Source organism: Arachis hypogaea, chromosome 13 (assembly GCF_003086295.3).
Source record: "Arachis hypogaea cultivar Tifrunner chromosome 13, arahy.Tifrunner.gnm2.J5K5, whole genome shotgun sequence".
Lineage (NCBI taxonomy): Eukaryota > Viridiplantae > Streptophyta > Magnoliopsida > Fabales > Fabaceae > Arachis > Arachis hypogaea.
The window spans coordinates 25,152,752-25,173,949 of record NC_092048.1 but is presented as its reverse complement, the minus strand read 5'-3'; the positions used below and the strand labels follow the sequence as shown (position 1 = coordinate 25,173,949).

Genomic DNA, 21,198 nt, shown 5'->3' with positions numbered 1-21,198 from the left:
TGTTTCTCCAAATCTATACTAATTAACTCTGTATTATATGTTATATGTATCACCTGCAAAACATGTACAACTTAAAACCTGGACAATTTCCAAAGCCTTGAAATTTAAAATTCTTCATAAAGAATTCAACCCCTGATGTATGAACAACCTCTTAACTTGATGGAAATAATTATGGAAATTAAATGTAGTAATTTATCTCAACCATTCTTCTTCAATACTCTGAATCACAACTGTTTATCTAGCTAGTACTTAAGTTTCCGAATAATCCTTGTTTAATTCAAAAATTTTCTAACCTAATAAAATTACATATAGTTAAAAAAAGAGGCACCAACAAGTCCACAGCATTAACGCTAAACATTTCAGAGAAAACAGATATAAATTAAAAGGATATATCTCACTGTAACAATTTGGAAGAGTAAACTATTCCCACTTATATTTTAAGTGAAAGGATACATTCCAGAGGGAAGTAATTAGCTACATAAGATACACTGAGATATAGTTGTTATATATGTATATATCTGATGTTTTGGTTCCATTAGTAGCTCACAAACTCCCAAATTATAATAGGTTTAATTATTCTGTTAGTTCTTATAATTTTATAAAATTTTAATTAAGTTTTTATATATATATTTTTTAATTAAATTTTTATACTACTTTTAATTTTATAATTAAATATTTTTCATGTCAAAAATATTAAAATTAACAAAATATTTCTCTCAAAAAATACATGATCAAAAAGATCTAATTAAATTCTTAATTATAAATATCTTTAATTTGTGGAGAAATATTCAATTAACTTAAATATTTTTTACATTAATAAAAATCTAATTATAAAAATAAAAATAATGTAAAGATCCAATTAAAAAAATAAAAATATAAAAATCTAATTAAAAATTTAACAAAACTATAAGAATCATTAAAATAATTAAACCATTATAATAATCAACAAAACAGGAAACTTCTTTAAGACATTTGCTCCTATCAAGTTTATACGCCACATATTATATCCTGCAACGAGAGATGCAAAGTACTTAATAAGCAGAACACCACCTTAGCTTGTAAAAGTATAATTTTTTTTTTTTTAACATTACTTAGGCATATATGTACTATATATTATATGTTATAGATTCATACATGGACCTCTTTTCAAAAATGGGGAATAATATATGCATGGTACCTTATATTTACCTCAAATACAACACTCAGTACACATGACAAATGATAATAATGTACACTAATTTCTTCTAAACAAAAAAGTTTAAAAGAGGATGTGATTTACCTTAAAGAATAATGTTAAAATAAGATAAATTAAATTCATGTGTAATTATCTTGATGTAAAATTAATATTTAAAATTATTAAATAATAATTTAATTAAATATATTAAATTATTTAATAATTTTTAACTATCAATTTTAAATTACATAAAAACAACTATATATATGTAAATCTTCACTTTAAAATAAACATTTTTTGGGATCACTTATGCTCCATTCACAATGTTATCAGAGACGTACGGGGCGAGCCCCCTCTCCCCCACTTTTTAAAAAAAAAAATAATAATAAAATATTAAATATAATTTAATTTTTTAAAAAATATATTTAATATTTAGTTTAATATAAATAAAAGTTCAATCTAACCTAAATATTAATGATCTTCAATATCTTAAAAGTAAATAATAATATTACAAATTTTTAAAAAAGATATTATTACTAATATTTTTAGTTAAATAAAATTTTTTAAACCTCATAAAATAAACTTTTTTTTTGTGATCGTCCTTCTTGATTTGTTTGGTATTAGCTCTCTTTGTTTTAAATGTTATAACTTAGAGATTTTTTTCAGTTATGAATATTGTGAAAAAATAAGTTAGAAACAAAATAAAAGATGAATTTTTTGCTAATTGTCTTTTAATTATATTGAGAAGAAAATTATTAAAAGATTTGACACAAATTCCATTATCGATGAATTTTATGATACAAAGAATCGACCATTTCCTTAATAAAAAATACACACATATTTTTATATTTTAAAATATATTTTTTATCAGTATATTTTTGTAATACATCTTATTATATTATATAATTTTTTTTGTATTTTTTTAATATTATAAATATTATTGTCCCTATGATGATATTTTTGGATTCGTACCTGATTGTTATATACCAAAATAATTTCTTATTGGAAAGAACCTCCGACTTATAAAGACTAATCATATATATAATTTTCTAATAATGTTTCTAATAATAAAGATTTTTCTAAGTACAAAAGAATGAAAAAAAAAAAAAATAAAGACTACTAATGTAACTTCTTAATAATGTTTCTAATAACATTCTTCTAAGTACTAAGGAATGAAAAAAAAAAAAAGAAAGAAAGAGACACAATCAATGTCTTGAAGTAATAATCATCGTGAACCTTCTATATGGATTATTTAACGTCGCCCTTATATACAGAGAGGAGAGAGAGACAGGGGGAGGGGGGAGAAGAAGAAAGAAATACGGGGAAAAAAAAAAAAAAAACGAAAGTGGTGTCAAACTCATTTTCTTTCGTGATATATGAGAAATAACTAAATGAAGGATATACACGCAGAGTTTCACTCATTTTAATTATGTATAACAGAATGAACTTCACTCTCTACCCCTTAATATTATTTACTTTTCATGCAGTTATATATATGGTTACAATATGCATATATAAATCTTCCCTTCAAAGAGAAATCATCTAAAGGATATGATCTAGGTCAATGTTAAACTGATATGACACATACTAAACCTCATTAAAACCCTCGCTCCCACCTCAAAACAATTTGTTTAATTTGATATATATATATATGTATCCTCTCTTATTAATTTAAAATTAAAAAAAAATAATATTATAACATAATATCAGAATTTCTATTACTAATATGAATAGAATTTAATTCTTATAAAATTTAAAAAAAAAAACATAAACAAAAAAAATCTATGCAAAAATTGACGAAATCTAAAAAAAGTTTATACAAGAAAATATATTAAATATATAATTATTTATATATATTTTTTATTAATTTAAATTTTTAAAAAAATAGTATCATTAAATTATTTTGCATATATGTTATTCTGCATGCGTAGAAAGTAGACAAATTAAATTAGGAAACCCTAATAATAACTTGTCACCAACTACCCCTAGTAAGGGCTACACATGATTTCAGCACTATCGTTTTATGTTAAAGGGAGCGTTATATATGCTGAATAAGCCAACATAAAAGTTTTGCCAATCTCAACAATCCATGTACATGTTTATGCTTATATAGTTTATTATGTTTTATAATTCATAAATTCAGGGAATCAAAATGTGAAGTAAGTTAAAAGACAAAATTTGGGTAGAATACAAGCAAGATTATTTTACCTTGAATAAAAAATCCATGATCCATTTCTAAAATAAGAAATATACAAGAACGTGTCTATTTCATGTATGTTGAGAGTGATATTGAAATTCCACTTGGAACCGACAAAACATACATGTGAGGTGTGGGAAACACAAAGCTCAAACATGCGCCTAACCAAACAAAACATTTTCTCCCAAATAATAATAATAATAATAATAATAATAATAATAATGATAATAATTAATAAACTTATAAATAGCATTTTTCCTAAAATATTCTTAATTAATAGATCAAAAATTAATTTATCAAAGATTTGAGTTTTATTTAAAATTTTATTATTGATCAATAAATTATTACATGCATAAAACAAAATTTGAATCGCTAATATTTATTTAAATGGACGAATGAACTAATTATTTAACCAATTAAATTAATTTATAAATAACATTTTGAAAAAGAGAACTGTGGCTTTCAATTATATCCTGTTTAATTAAGAGAAAATTTTAATTAAAAAAATCCACTGAATAATGTCTTTATGAACTATCATAATAAATCATGATGTAATCAAGGTATATAATGAATAGCACAAGGTGGAGAAAAAAAAAACAAGTATATATAACGATAAACACATCAAATCAAGCATAGTAATAATAAGGATCATGTATGTGCCTTTAATAAGATAGCAATAAGTGGGCACAATTAATATAGAGGTGAGGATGGTTGGGAGTTGTTAAGGGCTATTAACAACACATAATATTTAATTAGCATAAGGTTTTCCCAACATCTATCTATCTATCATGACTTTGTCAGTATAAAATTAGGGAAAAAAAAATTCCAAATTTAAAAAAAATTCCAAATTAAAGCATGATGCAGCATCACAACAATTTTATAATTTGTAACGAACATAGAAAGTTAATTATTAATAATATATTTTCAGTCATTTGTTTAGTTTGATGCTTAATAACTCAACAAAGTGTATGACATCTCACTTGAACATTCATGGGACAAAAACTCTGCTTAGTTTTAAAAATGCAAAGACTAGGGGAAAGTAAACTTGGAAATAATAGAATATGTAATGTAATTGCCACACAAAACAGTGTTTTTGTGTAAAGTTAGTTCGATGTCTGTAACAGGGGAAGATTAATTATATTTCGTCTTTCAAATCTTATAGGCTGTGTTTGTTTATAGAGATAGGATACTAAGATATAAAATTGTGTTTGATAAAGGAGATATGTATAGAAATAATATGTTCAAAGACACTGAATTAGTGTATTTTGTGTCCATCTTGACAGGAAGGATACAGAGACACTAACAAGGGATACAACTTATTTTTTATTTTTTCTTTCATTTATTCTTGTTAATTTTTTATAATAATAATTTTATTGTTATATTTTTCATCTCAAATTTTTTGAATGAAAAAAATAAAAATAAATTGAATTTTCATAATTTGTTCTAAGTTATCACCAAATAGAATACAAGAACATAAAATTTTGTATCTCTATCCATCAGTATCTTATCTTGTTCTTAGAAATAAACGCAGCCTCATTGTTGATACAATAACATCACAGTAGTTTGCAAGTTGCAACCAAATGAAATTAAATACACAAAGTTGGATCACCTTGTAGGGTATTATGATCCATATGGCAAGCCTTTAGGAGGTTCCATGTTTTAATTAAGTTCTTTCAGTTGCATGTTAAGATTTGTGTAGGAGGTCTCAAGTTTCTAAAAATGGAATTTTTTGAAAATTTATAACAAGTTGTCTAGAGAATCCATCAATCACGCAAGACAGCAGTATAATGAGGAAAAGATGAAATTACCATTAGTGGTTCAAGAGAAGTGTATAGTGGAGGAGGGAGAAGAAGAGCTTGATTGTTCAGCACTGCCTTTGTTATTGTTCTTCTTTTTCTTCTTGTAAGGGATGCCTCTTGCCTTAGCCTGGCACTCCCTAACCTCCCGGAGGTACACACGGATGGCGCTGCTTGCAAAAGGATTAGTCTCCGGAGACCCACCATTTTCCTCGTAAGCAGCCCTGAGTCTCCCTATAAGAGCATCGAGGGAGCCCCAGGCCTGCCTAAGAGGACAGGTGCAGGGCGCTGGGGGTTCCGGCTGCCCATAAAACATGCAACCTTGGATGTGAACTTTTGTTTTTCCGAACTGGTCAAGGTACCTTAGGAAGTCCAGGACATGGTTGCAATTGCACTGTGCAAGCTCAACTGATGGCCTTTGGTTCTTCAGGTATTGCCCGAAAGTGTTCCAGTCCCTCCTCTTTTGCGACTCGTACCGGCTAAGTGTATTAGCCGGACTCTGCTGTGGGTGTGGTTGAAGTTGAAAATGATGATGATATTCTCTGGGATCAATGTTGCTTCGGGATCCTTCTCCTGGAAAATCCTTGCCATAACCACTTCCACTTGAAGACATTCTTGCTGTCTTGTGATGAATATTAACGGAGATTTTTCAAGAAGGATCCGAGGGGAGGGGTTGCTCTCTCTAAATAAAAGTGGAATATAATAATAAAGGAAGAGGTGAAAGGTGAAAAGTGAAAGGAATAGGAAGAGGGAGTGTAGTGTTGAGTTTGAAGAAAGGAGAGTGTGTATGTATGTATGTAGAGCTCACGTCATTTTGCAACCGAGTAGACGTTTTATGGGACCCATTCTCTCTTGTTTCTTTTTTTTTTTTTTTTTTATTGGAATTGCCTATTCTTCTTCACTCCAAATAATATATATAAGTTTTGTGTTCATTGAAAACATGGTAAGAACTTATTCCCGGTAGTTTGAATATACGAAAAGAAAGGAAGATTGATAGATTATTCCGTTAAAAGAGTAGACGAGTGAAAAATAAATAGAGAGCGAAAGATAGAAAAAAAATATCTAAAAATATTATATATAAGATGATAAAAAAATTTACGTAATGACATTGATTAATTTATATAATCGATTTATTAGTAAGATAAGATTCTATTGTCTTGAATATTTTCTTAATTTTTACCATATTTTTTATTTTCTCCTTTTTAGGTAGTGACACAGCATTAATTACATGTTTTCTCTTATAATGGTGTACCAAAAAAAAAAAAAATTAGGAGTTAGTATTTTTATTAAAATTTAGTTATTATTTAAATATTTAACTAATAAAAAAATGAATAATTTTATATCATTAGATATAATTTTATACTATTAAAAATATTAATAATAATTAATTTATAACTATAAATTATAAAATTTATGGTCCCTAATACTTCTGTAGGTTGCGTTTGTTTTCGGAAACAGATACTGAGATAGAGATTTGGAGACATAAAATTATATTTGATAGATGAGATATGGATAGAGACATTGTGTTTAGGGATACTGAATTAATGTATTTTATGTTTATCCTGACAGGAAGAATATAGAAAAACTAACAAAGAACACAATTTATTTTTTATTTTTTCTTTTATTATTTTTATTAATTTTTTATAATTATATTTTATTATTATTATATTTTTTTTTTCAAAATTTTTAAATAAAAATAAATTAGATTTTTATCATTTATTTTAATTTATCACTAAACAAAATACAAAAACACAAAATTTTATATTTTTATCCTTTGTGTCTTATTCTCATTGTCTTATCTTGTCTTTTTTAGAAACAAACGCAGCCGTAGTGTACAATTATTGTCTGTCCTTGTTTGTCAACACATGAGCCTTATCACCTTATTAATCAATGAGCCCCTTACACACTGTTTATTTAACTAAATCCTCATTCCAATATAGGTCTAGCTAGTCAAATATATACTCTTTGAATATTGATGCATAACATGAAACTTATTAACATAACATAATGTAATTAGGAAACGTACATATTTGAATTATTGGTGGCTGCTAATTAGTACAGTGCGTGTGATTCTGTAAGTTCCAAAGATAAAGTTCCACATGGTTTAATTAAGGACTTGTAACATTTTGAATTTTTGAATTAATTATTATAAAAAGATTTACAGTATTATTCTGTAACTTTATTTGTTACTAAGTTCAAAGTACATCAAACAAAGCAAACACTATTGCAATAGTAGTACCTTTAAGGTTAATTAAAAACAAAAATATAAATTTGTCATAAAATTAATTTTCTTAAAAATTTAATTAATACAAAAAATACATAAATAATTATATTTTTAATATATTTTCTCAAACAAAATCTTTTTTTTAGTTTAATTTCCTTTAATATTTTGCATATTTTTTATTTGTTTTATATTATTTTTTTTAGAATAATAAAGATCAAATTTTAGATTATTTTATTATAGAAATTTGAGTAAACAATAAATAGATCCCTAATTTTTTACTTCGAAGACAAATAAATCATCAACTAGTTAAAAGTATAAAAACGTCTCTCATTTTCTAAAACGCGAGATATATATTTAAGTCTCTCAAAAACTGATTTATCCTTATATATTCTGGACAGAAAAATTTAAATGTCTCATATTTTAGAAGGTTAAGAATGTTTTTATATTTTCAATTAATCAAGAACTTTTGAACTTGTATGTTTTCGAATTGAAAAATTAGGGACTTATTTTTTTTTAAATTAAATATTATATCATAAAACTACTTTTCAAAAAAAAATTTAAACCGGTAGAAATAAGCAGTTAAATGGTAACAAGGTTCAACAATCTTTTAGAATAAAAAAATTTGTACCTTTTGGATAATGTTTGAACCAAAAATAACATGGTGGAGGGCATAATGACTAATGGCCCTATGGCCACAATCAACATAACCGTATATGAAAACGTCCTAACCTACTGCTTTTCTTTAAGAACTAACATTAAAAATGTTATGGAAGTATTTTATTAATAATTAAGAGCAACACTCTGTGTTGCATGCATTTCACAAGATACATACATGGCTTAGCTTCTTTCAGTTAATTTTCCGAGTGGTAACAGAGTCTGAACTAATAATGAGCTGATCAGCTTATTAGCATATTGCCAAATGCCAATAGTAATAACTAAGACACATGCAATTTTGGCACTAATCCTAATCATGTTATTAATTTTCTCCATTGTCATGATTTATAGACGTCAAAATTTGATGGAGAATTGGAGATGACAACCGACCAATGAGGGGCCCTTTGGCAGAAAGTCTAATAAATTAAGATTTTCTTCATTCAATCGATAATTAGGTGTTATCAAAATCAAATAAATTGAATTAATTCAAAATTATATTGGACGGCCCTAGAACCTTTGTTTTGCAACATGTTCCACCATTTCCAAAACATCTTTCTAGAGCCAATTCCCCTTCTCTTTATTTGATATAGACGCAATGCAAGAAGCCAAAACTTTCATTTCCTCATTTTGGAAATGGGGCAGGCCCTATATCATTTCGATTCCGGGACTCTATTTCAAAATTACATCAGACATGAGACAAATAATTATTTGTTCTCTTAATTCATTCTTTTGACTACCTTTTTTTTTAATTTTAAATAGTATTCTTTTTCAAATTATTTAGTGTATTTTATTTAGAAATTAAGAAAATAGAGATGCTTTCTAGATTTCAAAATATCTATATTTTTTAAAATGAAAATTCATTTCTAATAGCAAGACGTTATTGATGATTCTTTATCCAATAACATCCTTAATTTAATTGTAATAATAAAAAAAGTATTAAGAAAAAAATGGAAATCAAACTAGTTTCAAACAACAATAATCGGTTAATGTTTTTTTTTTTTTCTCTTTTACTAATCTTTACTTCTCCACTATATCATTGACTCATTATTGGTTAAAAATGTTTATTCTAAACATAATTGTAAAGAAGTTGTATAAATAGATATAGTTGTCTCATATATATATAATTCTAGTATGTATATATTATGGTGACGGCTATCATGATTATGTAAGTGTCATTAAAATTAAAGTCATACTTTTTTTATATTTTAGTAATATTTTTTTTAAATAACACTTCTTAAAAAATATTATTTAATGATAAAAAATATTATTTTAATTTTAATAAATACTTTTTGAATTATTATACTATAATCATACTAGAATGATTATATATATATATATATATATATATATATATATATATATATATAGTTTAAAAAATTATTTTGAAACAGGAAATCGTTATCCCTTACCAAAAAAAAAAAAAAATACACACAAGCTTTATAATCACGTTTAATGCATGGTATGTGAAAAATATTAGAAGGTTATTAGAATTGATTTTTTTTATTATTAATTAGTTATTATGTTTAAAAATATAGGTTAAAATATATTGAATTACTAAAATAAAAAAATTGAATTAATAATTAAAGATGATAGACAAACACAATAAATTTTAAAGATTTTTTAATATTTTTTATATTATATAATATATAAAACAATGACAAGATAATTTGATCTTTAGTTGACTTAATCATAAGATTCGTTTCAATTTGGATTTAAGAATTATGGAATTGTTTTGTCTCTTATTGGCCAATACTTATTGAGAATGCTAGAGCAGAGTAATTCCACTTATTACCTTCGATTTACTTACTCTCCTGGTCTAAAGATATCTGTTAAACAAAATTGATATTTCAAAATATTTTGAAAAGAAAATTAAGATGCTCGGTAGTATTTCATTTTTTTAATAATATTTTTAGTTTAACTGTGACTCTGTGTAGTCGAATAGCATTAATTACTTTCTTAATTTAATTAAGAGTAATTTTGTCTATAAATTAACTACTAAATCGATACCTAAAATATTTAAACGTTTACAAAAAATTCTAAAAAATATTAACAACAAAAGATAAGTCCAATTTATGATGCACAAATATTGATATGGACACGAAATACGACATGACAGGATTATGTCGACTCACAAATTTTAAAATTTTATAAGATACGAGGATATACATATATATATATAATATAAAATATTTTTTAGATAGATCATAATGATATTTTGATATTTTATTGATATTAAAATATAAATTAATTTTTTAACTATTTGTAATATCTTATTTGAATTATATAAAATATTTAAAATATTTTTGTTTTAATAAATAATAATAATATATATTATTTTAAAATTTGTTTCAAGAATACATGTTAAGGATAAGGTTAGACATGCTGACACGTGATGATATTTAAGTATGTCCAAGCATGTCTGGAGAAGAATGTTTTATTTTTTATTAAGACACAGTTGGATACAGTAGACACGTGTGTCGGACGAGTGTCGGTAAGTGTCGTGTTCAAAATGTGTCTGACACGTGGGCACGACAACTCAACAAAGTATTTGTGTTTTATAGGCTCATACAATTTATGTTACCTGTTCATACCCTAACTCCAAAACATAAAGTCAAGTCCAATAAGAGAAAAAGACCTACCCAAAAAGGGTAGCCACTTCTACTTGCCTGACCTATATTAAGAGGTTGGGTACAACAAAGGAGGTCTAGCCCTACTTATCTGAATAAGTAACTACCTCCTTAAATCTCTCCTATTATCTCTACCTCATCTAGAAGATAGATCTCAACAAACCCAAAAGATAAAAGGAACGGTTATCCACAAACAAAGGTGGAACTACTTCAAAAAAGTGGTTATCTATTCTATTATAAATACACTGACACTTCTCAGGTATATTCAAATCCCAATATGCTAAAAACCTGCTTAAAACCCATGCTAACTTAAGCATCAAGTCTCTTGCAGGTACCACCCCCACCTCCTCACGAGGAACTCGGACGGCGGCACCTCGGCACCAGAACAAGTCAGTCACTGCTTTAAGAGGAGTCTGGACCTCACGTTCAAACCCAAATCACCATTTCAGGTAACCCTTGAAATATTGGTGCTGTTGCCAGGGACTTGGAAGTCTAAATCCCTGTATGGAGGACAACCAGTACGAAGACGGTCATACGGCGTCTGAGAGAACAAATGCCACCCACCTCCACCATGACGAGCTGACGTTAGCATTACCTCCACCTCGAGAGAGAACAAATGCCACCCATGAAGAAGGAACGTCGGAAAAACCCTCATCCACGGCGGATTCATTTGGTCGTCCACCTGTTCGAAGATGAAGAACCTCCCTATCCGACGAAAATACTTGGGTTAGTTCACGGCCACCGTGGACAATTAGAACAATTCGAGCTGGAAGCTGAGCGACAACGATAAGCAGAACAGGAATTACGAAAAGAAGTACGACGATGAAAAGAGCTGGAGGAAAAGCTCTTGAGGTTAGAAGCCGACCTCCAAAGACAGAGCAATCGGGCAGATCGGAAGGAAAGCTTCTAGGAGGTGAAAATGCGTTTGTTAAAGAGATCATGCGAGCCAGGGTTCCTAAAAATTTCAAAACTCCCGATATGGATATCTATGACGGAACGACCGTCCTGAGGCTTCACCTCATCAATTTCAAAAGTCAGATGTACTTAGCTGATACTTCTGATGCAACTTGTTGCAAAGCCTTCCCGATAACTCTGACTAAAGCTGCAATGAAATGGTTTGACAACTTACCTCCCAGGTCGGTAACCTGCTTTTACGATCTGGCTAGGAAGTTTCTTACTATATTTTCAATACAAAAGGACAAGGTGAAGCATGCTCCAAGCTTGCTGGGAGTGAAGTAAGAAGTCGGAGAGACACTCCGAGATTATATGGAAAGATTCAACAAAGCTTGCTTGGAAATACAAAATTTACCTCCTAAAGCAGTGATAATGGGGTTAGTTAATGACTTTAAAGAAAGGTCGTTCTCCCAATCTATATCCAAGTGACACTCGACTTCCTTGTACGAAGTATAAGAGCAGACAGAAAAATACATCATCATAGAGGAAACAACTAGATTACCTAAACAAGCCTTATTATCCGGAGAATATACCATTGTTCTTTCTTGATTTTTTTTTGAAATCACCTCCGTAGTGAAATATAATGTCCACCATCTCTGCTATCTGAAAAAAAAAAATAAAAAACTATTATTTTCCAATCACCATAAACAGAAACAGATTTTTCTAGCCTACTTATACATAATAAAAAAACGAAATGAACACCGTAAAACACCTATTTTTTCAACATTATGACCATCAAAAACGTTAGCCTTGTTCCATATGGTTAAAACAGAGCATACCCACAAAACTCCAACCTATGTTAATACAATCAAACCCTAGAAATCACACAGACGGAAAAAAAAAAGCAGAAAATCACAACCAAACTCACAATGTAAGACCCAAGACTTTTGAAAAGTCCTATTTTAAACTAATCTCAAATTATATATTTATTTATAGTTTCAATTTCAGAAATTATTTTTAGTGAAAATAATTAAAGGCAATTAATTGGATTTGAAATAAATTAAGGCTTTTATCCAAACTTTATACTTACGGATTATTTTCCTATTCATGATTAAAGTTCTAGAAATTCGAGAAATAATGAGGTTTGGCTATTTAAATTAGAATTTTGTCTAATTTTACAATTATTGAATTATTTTCTATATTTAAGTTATAAAGTTGGTAGTTATGAAATAACAAGAATTTTATATGACCTAATTTAAATAATTGAGATTTTAGAATTTAATACTTTAATTTTTATAAACAGAAAATAAATTATATTATTTCTAATTTTAAATTAGAATACTTTATTAAAAGCTGATTAGTAAATTAATAATTAGGTAGCATTCTTAAAGTAATTTTAAGAGATTAAATTAGATTTTTAAATTTATACAATATACTTTAATTTTATTAAAATTTACCAAATCTCAATTTACTCGAAATTCTTAATTTCACTTTTATCCCAAATTAAATCCTAATTTGTTAAATACTTCCTAAAACACTAACCCCTAACTTTTCCACTCCCTTCAGCCGCCTCACCCATTTTTCCTTTCTTCCAAAATTAAACTAACCAACACAACACATAGCAGCAGCAAAATCCACAGAAAGAAAGAAAAGAGAGGAGAGGGTGTGAATCAGAAGAGAGAAGGGGGGAGAGTGTGCCGGTGAGTCACCGCCGCTCGTCGTGCTGCCATCGTCGCTGATGAAGGAGGAACGAGGAGAGTGTGTCGCGGAGCAGGGGGAGCTCGCGCGAGTGAAGCGCATCGCCATCGCCGTCGTGCCGTGTGCCGCCGGCTTCGTTGCACCTCGTTATCACCATCGCCGTCGGACCTCCGTGTCGCACCGGCGTCGCGAGTTGCTATCGAGCCACCACAAGCAGGACCTGATGCGAAGAGAGAGAGACAGAACGACACGAGGAGAGAGAAGGCGTTGATGGGGTGGTTTCTGCCGCCGCTACTCTCTCTGCCATCACCGTCTGTGGAGCTCGCCGCCGCCGGAGTCGCGAGCTGAGGTGGGGGAGGAGGCCATCTTCCCTGTGTTGTTGCAGTCACCGTGCTGCTACTGCTACACTTCGTTTTCTTGTTTTCCTTCGTTACTGTAAGTTATTTTGTTTCTGAACCTCCACTGTTATTGTCCTTCTATCCGTTGATTGAGAACTTTAAGGCGTTGATGTTTTAGGATTAAGCCACTGCAGCTGTGGGCTGTGATGGGTGATGCTCTTTAAAAATCATTGCTGCTGGGGTGACTGGAATTGCTACTGCTAGTTCTAACGTTGCTATCGCTGCTGTTGACTTGTCCCAATTCAAGTTCAGTGTCACTGCCCTAGGTCTAGCTTTTTTCCTGACTCTATTTCACTTTTATACTCTGAACTGCCTTAGTCTCGTTTATCTGTTCGTAATGGTTTTAATTCCATTTTAGTTTGGGTGTTGCCTTGAATTTTTAGAGTTGTTCTGCGTTTGATTTCACCAAATTCAATGTTGCTACGAGTGTAATCGGAGTTGGTGATGCTGCCATCATCCCGGTTGTGTTGGAATCGCCACTGCTGTTGTGAGTTTAGACTAAGCGGGACTGTTGTATTAAATTATGCGATCGCGACATCGAGGTAGGGGTTTTTCTTAAAATCTAATTTATATTACAAAGTTGTGATAAATAGATATTGATGCAAAAAGATATACTTCTGTGATTATATTTGTCTTGTGGATGTGATGGTTTGTTGGACTGGATTATTGAATGCTTGATTGTGTGAGTGGTGTATGGTTGTTGATAAAAACCGATTTAAAATGTTATTTACTTGATTATTATGAAAAGTGGATTTTTTTTGTTTTTGGAGTTTACTTTGTAATATAAATGGATCGATTTTAGAAATAATTTAAGATATAAAAATAAATTGATTCTGAAAGCAATTTGATTATGAGTTAGTCTGATTTTATAAATGATTTAATATTTGAGTTAATTTGATTTTAAAAAGAGTTTTATTATTGGAATTGGTTCGATTTGAAAATAATTTGATATTGAAACTAGTTGAATCTTGGAAAATGATTGAGATTTGGAAAAGGTTTGAGAAATGTTTGGATGGGACCCGAACAGGGTGGCAAAGTCCGAGTTTTAGAGGAGATGCTACCGAAATTTTATAAAATTGGAAGTTTCGTTTGAAGTAATTATTTAAAAAGATTTAGTTTTAAACGTTATATGTGTTAAGAGTGAATTATTTAAAAGAAGGAATTATGTCTTGAATTGGAATTGTTAGTGAACGGAATGGAAAGAAGGATGATGAGGATTTTCTCTAAAACATGGTTTTTTTTTTAATGAAATTGGAAATGAGATTTGAGTTGATGAGTGATGATAATGATTGAGAATGTTGAGATATGATCTTTGAATTTATTCATATGGCTTATGAGTTTGAATTATCTGAAATATGAGGTTCCCTGGATAAAGTACTATGGCTTGCCACCACGTGTACCAGGTTGAAAACTCGATACTCTGTTGACCCTACGATGTAAGTGTGACCGGGCACTATATAAATTCCCGGTACCCCATTGAGCAATATTGATTATTTGAGAAAAAGCTACACATAGACTCTTGGGGATGCACGTCGGGGGACAGTCTAAGGACTATTCAGACTTGTCGGGTTGGCTGGATAACCGACAGATGAGCCTCATCAGCCATAGGACAGGCATGCATCATATGCATTTGTATGCTTTGCTTGGGTTTGAACTTATTTTGGTTTGCCTAATTGCTAAACTGTTCTTAATTGCTACTTGAACTATTTGCTGTAACTACTACCTACTTGTGCTTTTCTTGTCTGTCTTGCCTGTGTTTGTCCTGGTATGCTACATTTGAGAATGAACTTTGATGCTGAATTAATGATTGTGTTGTTTGATTGCATGGTTGATTTCTGATTGAGATTTTCTTATAAGAAAGGAAAGGTTTCGGATTCCTGAAAGATTAAACATTGTTTCTTTAAAAAGGTTTTTGAATGATTTCCTATTGGTTTTTAAAAGATTCATAAGGCAATGATAATCACTGGGCTTGAAAACAGTTTTCTTGTTAAATATCTTCTTATGATAACTTTGAAACTCCGTGGTGAGACCATGTGGTTAGGTTCTCACCCCCTACAGCTCTATCTTTCAGGAATCTGATGAGGAAGCATTATGGAGAGTTATACTGCGTTTGGTTTATATATGTTGTTGTATTAATTAGATTATTTTCTTCCCTCGTCTTTATTATTACAAGTTTGTAAGAGGGATAGGAGTTGTATGTTTTATATGTATATTATATTATGAGTTACTATGTAAGGAGTCTTGTATATGAATCTATGCCTGCTTGTATTTTTCTTAAGATAAAGTATTTATTTCCGGTTTTCAAAGAAGTCAGCAATACAGTGTCGAGTCACAGGCTCCTATTTTAGTGTTTAGTATGTAAAGTAGTCGTAATACTTCTTGCTATCAGAGTAGTGCAGCCGGAAGCGTGACTTCTGATAATGAGGGTGTTACACACAACACAGATACAACGAAGAACAATTATTGCATTGCAAATAAATAATAATAATTACATACCTTCATTGACAATGAAAATGGCAGACACCTCTGGCTTATGGTAGAGGAGACGAACGCCTAAATAACACCTGAGTCAGACTATTTCTTATCGCAAAACTTTAACCCCACTAATGGAACCCTACAACAACATCATTGATGAAGAGAAGAGGAAGAAGAAGAAGGAGGGTGGAAGTAGTAAAGATGAATAAAGTGTTTGTATTTGATACAAACCATTTTACATTCTAAATTTCATCCAAACAACGTTATTTTAGCTAAACTGGGCGCCAAACCAAAGCAACAATATTTTGGCACCTTCCAATGTGGCAAGGTGATGCCACGTCAGGACTGTGATAGCTGAGTCATCACTGGAAAGATGTCTAAAGACCACTATGGTGTTCGAAACTATATCAGGAAACTACAATGATAAAATTGAAATCTCGAGGATCACATTGGGTAATGACCTGAATCTCAGAGATTATTACGAGAATTTACTCATTTGAACTAAATTTTGTGTGTGGATACATCTATAATAATTGGCATAATTGCACGTGCTTCTTGCATTATGCTTCCATATACAAGGTGTTACTCGATCAAGATGGTTGCTGATGTCGAAGGGTCAAAATCGGTAATGACTTGGACGTGGTCGAAAGGGGCTGTGTAGGTATTGCTTAGAGGAGTACTTCGTCAACAAGTATGCAATGTGAGAAATGAAAATTGGGCGCAATCTATTACATAGTGATAACCATCAAAGTAATCACGTGTCATTAAATAATTGACTATGTTTTTTTATAAATTAATTAAGGTTCTACGAAGAAGAAAAGATTAAAAATTCTCTTTAGAATCACACTCACACAATTCTCATATCTCAGTGACTGACTTTCTGAAACTTATTCTTGAGTTAATTTATGTAAATGTTCTTCCATCTTTTCTTTTATTTGTCTTTTTTTTACTATTCTTCTGCACTTCACATTTATGTAACCTTTATTGTTTTTAATTTCGTATGTTATAATTCTACTTTTTTTTTTTTGGTCAAGTTTTGTACCGATTATTTTCAATTCCTTCGAACTTCTGAGAAGGAATGTTATAGTTTTTAATTTCAATCTGCAAAGTTATTGTAAAGTTTTTATAATAAATATAGTTATTTGTTTGGGTAATTATAATTTTATACTTTTTGTAATTTTTTTATTGACAAAAGTACAAATTTTGATGCACGTCAAATTGTTACTTACAAGAGGCTAGGTTTCACTCTCAAATATTAAAAATTGAACCACGATTTATGTTTTGAAAGTCTTGCTCACCCGCAAAACATAAAATCAGCATAACACAAGGTATACAAACAAACAATATGTGCTTGAATTAAAGTAGGACAAGGGGATATTATTGTTTGTATATGTAGATAGCAAACAAAACAACGACATGTTCACTTGGAAAAATAACTCATGCTAGCTAGTATAAGTTCCAAGAAGTCATACTAGAGAATACAAATAGATAGAGTTGTACGGTCTATAAGAGAGCGTCCTAAAAGACTTTATTAGATCTATTTTTTTTTAGTAAATATCAAATTATTCTCAAAAGAATTTTATATTAGACATGTCGATCTTTAATAAATGATTATTCTTAAAAGTTTTTCAAAATTTATTTTTGTCAAATAAATTAGTTTTTCTGTCATTTTCAATTAATTTTTTTAATGTGTGTCAAAGACATAAATATTTAAAATTTTTTATCATAAGACATTTAGGTTCTTAAAATATATACTGTAAGATAAATTAATCTCTCTTTAAAACAATAAAATGGTTAATTTATCTGACAAAAATAATTCTCTAAAACTTCTAAAAAAAAAAATAATTTGTTGAAACTGTTAGTACAAAAATGTTCAATAAAAATGGTACTTTCATCTGGAACACAATAAATTGACAAATGATTTAGTCGATAGATAGAATGAAACTTAACGAAGGATTTTGAGTCAAAACAATAAAGGTATGAAGAAACACTTGGAAAATAAGTATCCTTGATGGAAGAAAACGTGGGGATGATTACCTGGTGATCAAGATGCGGTAAGAACGTAGGTGACCAAGATTCGAGAGTAAGTCAACTCAGGAATGTGAAAAAATATAACTGCTTGCATTACTTAGATAGTTAGATTTCTGTCTATAAATACAGGAGTAAAAAAGGTTCAAGGAGACTTTAATTTTCAGCTTCTCAAGCTACTCTAAAACTATCTAAAAATTTTAAAATCACATTGACTTCAAAAAAATTTATGAGGTACAGGTGTATGTGAGTATTTAAAGTCAATTTATTTTGTTTATCTATTCTATTTATTACTATAATTTATCTATTTACATAAATTCTAAGCTTTGTTTATTGTTTTGTTATTTTAAACATTTCTTTTAAATTATTAAGTTCATTTATTATAACCGTTCTTTTTTCAAGTTACATTTAATTATATTGTTTCATTATATATAAATTTGTTCGAATGTCATATACAAATCTCATTGTTGCATCCCAGTTGCATTCCAATTTTGATACTAAATTAATAAGTCCTGAGTTAAGCTCATTTTTTTAAAGGAATTATATCTATTTTTTGAATTGAGATTTTTTTATACAAGCTTGATTGATGCACACAGTTGAGAATTGAACAAAAATCAAACAAAACAAAAACCAAAGTGTATGAATTGAAATTCTCTCCGAAACAATTTGAGTGTGTACTTTTTTTCTTTGATAACTAATTTTTTATATTTGATTCTCCTAAAATTTTATTTCTATTATATATGAGTACAGTAATATTGTGTAAATACAAATATTATTTTTCTAAATCAAAATAAATAGAGTAAGTTCATACAGAAACAATTAAAAAAAAAAAAAAAAAATATTCACATGCATCTTTTAATTTATTTCTCAACGCACATCACATCTATATATATATATATATATTGCATATCTCTGATTTTTCTCAACTAATGCTTGTTAATCATTGCAGGAATAATATATATTGAATGCCACATTTCGGAATAGGCTATTGGGGTTAAAGGTGAAAAAATAGTAAGTGGCTTTCAAAAAAATTAATTTTTCATAAAGTTGTTTTAATTTATTTTAAAAGAAAAAAAAATGATATTTAGGCTTTTAGAAAAGATTTCAATTTGACAAAATGCACTAAAAAATAGACATACTAAAAAAAGTACTCTAAAGATTAGATTTCGACATAAATTTTGTAAGTTAGCTTAGCAAAATAAAATTTTTCGGTCCTCTAAATTTAACCATTTTATGTTAATTGTAATGTTTTTAGTAATTTTTTATGGGAATCTCCTAAAATTCAAAAGAATTGGATAAAAGTCTAGAAATTGAAATTTTATTCGGTTTTTTATATTTAATTTCTAAATATTTTTAAATATTTCAACAAAAAATTAAATCAAATATATGAATTATTTTTCAATTATGAAAAAAAATATATTTTATCAAATTAAAATATTTTTGGATGACCAAAATATCAGTTTTTTAATTTCCATCAAGAAAAATAAATAATGTTAGTTTGGTTCTTCTGGTGAGTTAGTAAGTTAGTCCCTTTATTGGACTTGATGGTGGTAAGCATTTATTAGAATTAAATAAGGTTAATCAAATGTATTGGTTATATTAGTAGGCTAATAATACTCCTATATATGAACAATTTGTAACTGGTTATTTCTCTTTTTCAATTGATGGCTATCATGATGACCTGAAGAAACACACAAGTTTTATTTATATTGAGTTTAGTTTCTATCTATTGATAGTGTCCGTGGTCTAAATAAACTTCTGTTTCTATTACATTTAATCAATTACCGTCACACGGATTAAAAGCCGTTAATTTTTTGTGTATTATGTAAACGAAATTCAAGAAAAAAATAGAACAATAATATAGTTGGAGTCTTGGAGGTTAGTGTAAAAATTTTAATGTATCTAAATTAAACTCTTGCCCTTCTCTCTAGTTGTTTTTCCATCATTATAATAATTACCTTTTTTAGGGTTTAATCTTTTCATTTCTCATGTAGAAGTGCGGTGTATAAGGCAACTGAACCTAACTGGCTTCTTTTGTGTTGATGCTGTCATGTATAGCTTGAATTAAAATTAAAGAATTCATGCATGAATCATGTGGCTTAAAACAATTTTTATTTGGGTCTTCAATTTTCTCTCATATATGCAGAAGTTTGAATAGTGTGACAAAATTACAATTTAGAGGATACGAAATATATCAAACGCGGCAATTATTCCAATAGGATCCGAAAAGTAGTTAAGGAATAAATTATTCTCTCATATTCTCTGTGTTATGTGATAGGTGTTATGGTGTGTTTAGAGAGTGTGTGAGCCAACAACTTGGGTTGGTCGAGTGATAAACTTACTTTTTTGCTTAAACAAGTGTTGGGAGTTTGAATCTCGCTTCTCTTATATATATTTTATTAAACCTGTTAAGCTTTTCTCTTTCCCTCTCTATTATTCTATTAGCTAGTTAGAAGCCATCACTAGGTGCTAGAAGCTTCTTCTAGTCATTCTCTATAAGTAGTGATCTTCATCACTTCTGTTTTCTCTTCTAATCCCCCTTCATCAATCTTTCTTCTTCTTCAATTTCACAAGAACTAGTGAATCATTGAACGAAATGATATGCTGAGTCATGTCACAAAAAAAAGAAATTTTCAATAGTATGTAGCTACAGAAAATGAAACCGATGCAGTGTTGAATCCACAGTATCAACAATGAAAAAAATCTTGGCTCTTAACCTCAATGAAAAAGCCGTTTATTAGGTTGGATGCACTTATACACATCAAGTTTGGAAGAGTTTGGAGGATCACTTTGCCTCTCAAATCAAAACAAAGGTAATGCAACTGAAACACAAGTTCAGTACTCTTCAGATCGGAGCCTCTGTGATCGAGTATGTACTTTCGATCAAAGGCACAATTGATGCACTAGTTTCTGTAGGAGAGTCAATAAATGAAAATGATCATGTAAATGCAGTTTTGCATGGCCTAACCGAAGAGTATTCCTCAGTGTATACCTCTGTATTAGGAAGATCTCAAAGCATAACAGTTACTGAAT

General features: G+C 29.3%; 1 non-coding gene across 1 annotated transcript; it reads right to left on the bottom strand.

Annotated features, from left to right (window-relative positions):
• Positions 1-357: 357 nt before the first annotated feature.
• On the bottom strand, positions 358-5,956 carry LOC112737765 (uncharacterized). Its single transcript, XR_011869480.1, has 2 exons — positions 5,180-5,956; positions 358-1,008 (listed from the first exon to the last, which is right to left on the bottom strand). It is a non-coding gene; the product is annotated as an uncharacterized protein (transcript).
• Between the last annotated feature and the right edge of the window lie 15,242 nt (positions 5,957-21,198).